The sequence below is a fragment of the Canis lupus genome, chromosome 29 (genome assembly GCF_003254725.2).
Source record: "Canis lupus dingo isolate Sandy chromosome 29, ASM325472v2, whole genome shotgun sequence".
Lineage (NCBI taxonomy): Eukaryota > Metazoa > Chordata > Mammalia > Carnivora > Canidae > Canis > Canis lupus.
The window spans coordinates 4,555,111-4,561,760 of record NC_064271.1 but is presented as its reverse complement, the minus strand read 5'-3'; the positions used below and the strand labels follow the sequence as shown (position 1 = coordinate 4,561,760).

The 6,650-nt window shown below is 37.2% G+C and overlaps 1 non-coding gene across 1 annotated transcript; it reads right to left on the bottom strand.

Annotated features, from left to right (window-relative positions):
- Positions 1–1,013: 1,013 nt before the first annotated feature.
- LOC112678661 (U6 spliceosomal RNA) lies at positions 1,014–1,117 on the bottom strand. The gene has a single exon (XR_003147745.1). It is a non-coding gene; the product is annotated as a U6 spliceosomal RNA (small nuclear RNA).
- Between the last annotated feature and the right edge of the window lie 5,533 nt (positions 1,118–6,650).

Here is a 6,650-nt window from a genome sequence, read left to right as displayed (position 1 = left end):
TCATTATCCTGAGTATAATTCGCAGCTGAAATAGCATTAGGCCCCTCAAAAGTTACATATAAAGAGATTTAATCTCCTTATTTAAAAATCTTAAATTCTAATAAAAGAGGCATGATGTAAAAACATATATTAGCATATATACAAATATATGTAAGTACAGATGCCATGTAATTATACAAGGACAGAAGAAAGTACATACCTTATGACAATGTATTTAAAAATCCTACAGGTATTTTTTAAAGATATTGCTTGCTTGAGTATGTTTATCATTAGCTTTTTTCTCTCAAATATTTAATAAATTTCAGTGTTTTTCAAATACTGATATTTCCCATGAGCAATTTTCTCAACACTGGTGTAATAAATCTGGTTTTTATTTTTGAAAGTGGAACTGCTTTTATATATTGAGAAAGAGAATAGTTGTGCCATTTCTATCTAAAGGAAGTGATAACTCAAGAAACTATATACTAAAAATTTCAATTTAGGTACCTGAAAAATGCATAAAATGAAGGAATGCCCTTCAATATCTAATACAGTACAGATGATCAATTAACATGGCTTTGTAAAGAATCAATCAAGTAAGAGCAAATATCTTTATGGTAAGATATTAAAAATTATATGGAGGTAGAAATGAACACTAAGCATTTCCTATTATTTTGTTTTCTAGTTGTTCTGTGTTACAACTTTTTATTCCTCATAATCTCTGCTCATTTAGAAAAATTTTAATTTAAATTCCAGTTAGTTAATATACAGTGTAATATTAGCTTCAGATATACAATATAGTGATTCAACACTTCCATACATCACACAGTACTCATCAGAGCAGGTGCCCTCCTTAATGCCATCACCTGTTTCACCCATCTCCCATCCCCCACACCTTTGGTAACTGTTCTCTATAGTTAAAAGTCTGTTTCTTGGTTTGCCTTTCTCTCTTTTCCCCCTTTGCTCATTTACTTTGTTTCTTAAATTCCACATATGAGTGAAATCATATGCTATTTGTCTTTCTCTTATTGACTCAAAATATAAAATGCTTCATGAATTTGCATGTCATCCTTGCACAGGGGCCTTGCTAATCTCTGTATTGTTCCAATTTTAGTATACATGCTTCAGAGGTGGGCACAATCTTTGCTCATTTTGAACAAGAGAAATAGGAACAAGAAATAAGCCTGTCAGCATTTATATACATATATGTATATGCAAGTCTATTTCTTCATAAAAATATTCTTGTACACTTAAAATTGATGATGGTGGCCGTTGTCAACTGTTTTGGTTAAATAAAACCTAGAAATTTTCACAATTAGATGAATGAGATAGAAGTTTTTGGGATTCTTGTCATGTATTACTAAGAGATCCTTTTGTTTTTAATCCATTTGTGTATGTAATTTTTTATACCTTGTAGTTAGATGCTAGAGGAATGAAGTATGTGTTTGAGGCTTGTGCTGTCCAGTATGGTAGCCATTTGGTACATGTGGCTATCAAGCACTCACTATGTGGCTAGTCCAAGTTGAGATGTGCTATAATTGTTAAATACATTTCAGATTTTGAAAACTTAGTATAAAAATGTAAAATGTCTTATTAATAATTTTAGAGTATGGAATATGTGTTGAAATGATAACATTTAGGTTATATTGGGTCAAGCAAAATATTAGGTACATTTTTAAAAAGATTTTTATTTACTTATTTGAGAGAGAGAGAGACAAAGCAGGAGCAGGGGGAGGGGCAGAGAGGGAGAAGCAGGCTCCCTGCTCAGGGTGGTACTCAATCCCAGGATCCTGGGATCATGACCTGAGCAAAAGGTAGAGATGCTTAACCAACTGAGACACTCAAGCACCCCTGTTAAGTAAATTTTACCTATTCCTTTTTACTTTTTAAAATGTGGCTACTAAAATATTTGAAATTAAATATGTGACTTACATTTCTATAGTGGAGATTGCTTTTTAAGATTATTTTCCATCAGAGATCAACCATCTAATCTTGTTTGGGAGTAGTTCTCTCATATTCGATTGCTCACTTAATATTTTGTTGATTAAAGACTATCACAGGTGCATTTAACACTAAATACAAATTCAGTTTCAATCAGCTAGTTTTTTATTGAAAAATTAGTACAGATTTATGTTCAAAATTAAAATTAATAATGAGTATGCATCAAAAAGTACCTCTTCTCTCCTACCCCCGGAATCCTACTTCTTGGTGCTTTTCTGCATGTTATGGTGACAGTCACCATTACAGTTTTAAATACAAATTGCAGTGTGCTACAGAGCAGACATTGGCAAACTTTTTCTATAAAGGGCCAGATAGTAAAAATTTGGCTTTTTGGGCTCTCTGATCTCTGCAACAACCACTCAACTTTATATTATAGCACGAAAGCAGGCATAAACCACATGTGAACAAATGAGCATGGCTGTGTATCAATAAAACCTTACTTGCAAAAACAAGACATAGGGCAGGATTTGACTCCTGAGGCTAGTACTATTCAATAGAAATACAATAACTTATCTTTAAACCTTTTGACTTATTTCTTTGCATCTATTCTTGTTTCTCCATACTCGGCATTATGATCTTTTAAAAATGCATCTTGACTGGGTCATTCTCTTGCCTAAAAGTTTGACTTCTCATCACTCGTAGAATTAAGGACAAAGCTTATAAAGGACAGTAAGGGGGCACCTGGGTGGCTCAGTCAGTTAAGCATCTGCCTTCAGCTCAGGTCATGATCCTGGGATCCTGGGATCCAGCCCCAGTCAGGCTCCCTGCTAAGCGGGAAGTCTGCTTCTCTCTCCCTCTACCTGCTACTCCATCTGCTTGTGCCTTCTCTCTTTCAAATAAATAAATAACTAAATAAATAAATAAGTAAACTAATCAATTAATTAAAAAATCTTTTAAAAAGGACTATAAGGCCATCTGTGTCTGCTGATTTAGCTGACTTCTCTCTTCCTCACCTTCTTTCTCTCTTAGCCATCCTGGACATTTGTCAAATATTTGAACACACGTAATCTTTTCCTCTGCAGAGACTTTTTGGCCTAGGGTGCCCTTCCTATATCCTATTACCTAGATATCTCTTGCTATTCACTTACGTGTCAACTTAAATATCAGTTTTCTGTTTCATTTAGGTCAACCTGCTTTATGTTCCTATATTGTGTTTGTACTTTGAAATGAAAATTCAAGTGTATTAAAAGTATGGTTTTCTTGGTGTCCAATACTCAGCTCAAGCAAGGCATTGATTGTTTCCATTTGAAGGTAACAACCTACTTGAGGAATCATTCTCTCGGCTTTTAATTTCTTAGACATTTGCCAGATGCTGCATTCACAAAGCAGTGTTGTACAACCCTGCAGGTGATAACAGATGAACAAAACATTGTCTCTTTCACCAAGAAGCCCACAGTATTGCGGTGGAGACAGACATGTGTCCAGACAGTATCATGCCAATCAGAATGTGACAATTGCCTTTATAGAAATTAGGAAGTATGCTATGAGGGTGTAGAAGAGGGCTATCATCCTGAGTGTCATCATTGTGCCAGGTCTACAGATTAAAATCATAGCTGAAAATGCTTTTGGAACTGGAATTATTTATAGTCTTTGAACACGCTTTAGCCATAGAATTCCAACTGCACTCAACTGACTCAGCTTTCAGAAAGGACCAGATGAACTACATTGCTAGATAAACTGTGGAGTATTGATATCACAGGAGCCAATTTACTATGCTTGCTTTCACAGAAACCAAGTTCAGGCTGGAATATAATTAATTAGAACACCAAAATATTCATATAAAGAAATACTTAGATCTTCACTGTTGCTTTGTTTTTCTGAATTAGTATGGATAGTTTGTAAGTGCAGATGTTTATTGAGAGTGAGAAGGGAGCTCCATTCCAGCTGCATTCCTATCACCTTGACTGTGCTGCTCTGGACTCACACTGGGCTGCCAGGAGCAAGCAGCTCTGTATGCAATGAAGGGCTCTCACACTCCTCATTAACTGTAGGATGTACAGGGCTGTTAGAATTCCCATGTCTTCATTCTACACTGCCTGTCTCAGCAAGGTTACACAAATCAGTGTGGGCATTCAGACTCTTTTATAGGGAAGTGAAAAACTTTCACAGCCCCATTAGACTCATATGATGTCTGACATGCGCAGTAGTACATCTATGATAAGGACATTGCAAGTTTAAATCTATAACTGCCAATGAACATTAGGTTCAAAATTTTATTTCAGTTTTCTTTTCCACTAAAAGGATTGCATATACTCCCAAATTGTTTTTTTTTAAATTAAAACAATGTTTTCTGGATGGTATATTTATAGTGACTACAAAGTGAAGAGTGAGATGTAGTTCAATTTTTAATTTCCACTTATTTAAAATGCAAAGCCCTTTAAGTGGGACAGCATCGTGAGCTGGAGAACATTTCACTTCATTTATTCTGGCTATTGTGGGGAGAGTGGGTTGGAGGAAGTAGAAGACCTGTCAGGAGGATGCTGCCTAGGCACAGTCACAAAAGTATGATGGCTTGGGACTAGTCTTGTGTTAATGAGAGGAAACGAAGTGCATGGGCCTTGGGTAATTTCTGGAGGTGGCATATGTAAAACGAAGTGATGGGTTGTGTACAGTAGAGAGGGAAAGAGGAAAGTCAGGCATACCTTCTTGATATCCAGCTTGAGCAAAGGGTAAAGAGTAATGCCATGTATGAGACCAGGGAACATGAGGGAGAAATAGGTCTGGCATAGCAGATCATCAGTTCTGGCTATGAACTTTTTAGAAGTCTGCAAGTTTCCTTAATAGAGTAGTAGAGCAAGCAGGTAGCTCTGGGGGAGGTCTGGAGCCCCAGGGAATGGTCAGGGCTAGAGATACTGATTTAGAATCAGCTGCCATCAGTTCATGTGCTGGGTGGTTGTCATTATAACCTATTTATAAGGATATTTTTAATGGTGGAAATGCATCCAAGAAATTTTAAAGCTTTTTTTCTTTTCAGAAACATTCCCAAGAGATTTGAATTTAAAAGACAAATTCATAAAGCATTTCACAGGTAAGCACAAAATTTATCCATGATTCCATTAAATAAAAAAGATTTTTATGCAAATTACTGTGATAGGCATTAGGGATATGAAGATAAATATCTGTAAGAAGCTCAACAGTCCAGTTAGGAAAGTGGACAAATGCCATCAACTTGTATTAACAGTAATATAAACCAGATTTTGGTAAATGATAGAAGTGTAAATATAGTTATAGGGATGCACAGAAAGTGAATAATTTTACCAAAAACTACCAAAAAAGGCTTATTGTGGACACGATATTTAAGTTGAGCTCTAAGTGGTGAATAGTATTTTCCTGGATGAGAGAAGCATTCTGGTCAGAAGGAATTCTTTGAGAACTTGGTAGTCTAGGGGCAGGACAGGTAGATGGTGTGGCTGTACTGTGGGGTAAGTTTAGGTAAGAGGTGTGTGTGGCCACTGGGCAAAAAGTATAGCTGAAAAGGTAGGTTGAGTCATATTGTAAAGAATCCTAAGTGGTATAAATTCTAGGGAATTTAGACTGTGCTCTCCAGCCAGTGGGGACAATAGAAGTTTTTTGAATGGGGGAAAGACAGACTTTCATATGCTTTTTTTTTTTTTTTAAGATTTTATTTACTTATTCATGAGAGACACAGAGAGAGAAAGAGAGAGAGATCGAGGCAGAGACACAGGCAGAGGGAGAAGCAGTCTACATGCAGGGAGCTCGATGTGGGACTCAATCCTGGGACTCCAGGATCATGCCCTGGGCGGAAGGGAGGCGCTAAACCACTGAGCCACCCAGGGATCCCTCTTTTTTTTTTTTAAGATTTATTTATTTATTTGAGAGACAGAGATATATATATAGAGAGAGAGCACAAGGTGAAGCCTGGGGGTGGGGGGTTTGGAGAGGTGCAGAAGAAGAGAGAGAAAAAGTCTTAAGCATACTCCACACTGAGCTCAGAGCCTGACAGGGGGCTCAATCTCATGATCCTGAGATCTCGACCTGAGAGTCGAGAGTCTGACACTTAACTGACTGTACCACCCCGGTGCGCCCATATGCCATATCTGAAGCACAGATGAAAGACTCTCTCATGACACTCTTTCGTTCTTCATATCAACTTTGTGAGTCATTGGAAATCACCCTGTGCCTCAAGTTCTAGCAAATCACTAAATTATTTTGAACCAAGCACCCTCACCTTCACCATTGCTGTTGCCTGGCTTTTCCTAATCATCCCAGCTCACTTTCATTGTTTTACATCTCAGGCCTGTAGTTTGGGAAAGATACGGTTTTCTCACTTAACCAAAGCCAGTGGCCATATTTGCTAATTAACTTCAGAATGATGGTTGTGAGCATGAAGCCAAACCCACTTAAGCCCCAGCAGGTGTATCCTTACACCTAATTTCCAAGTGTTGAGTGTTTCTAGCCACTCTGTTCACAGCACTGTGGGCCCTTCTACCATTTCCAAAACATCAGACTGAAAGTGGGGATGAGTTTTGGTGGGGACTCTCTGGGACTTGTGGCAATAAATAAGGGAAGTCTCAGGCCCTGCTCACTTTACAACAGTTTGACACTAATAAGACACAAATTACTATAATTAGAAAATGGAAAGTATGTAATCATTAATTCCTATTACACAAAAAACTGAGGAACAGAAGTGTGAATGAAGGATATTTATT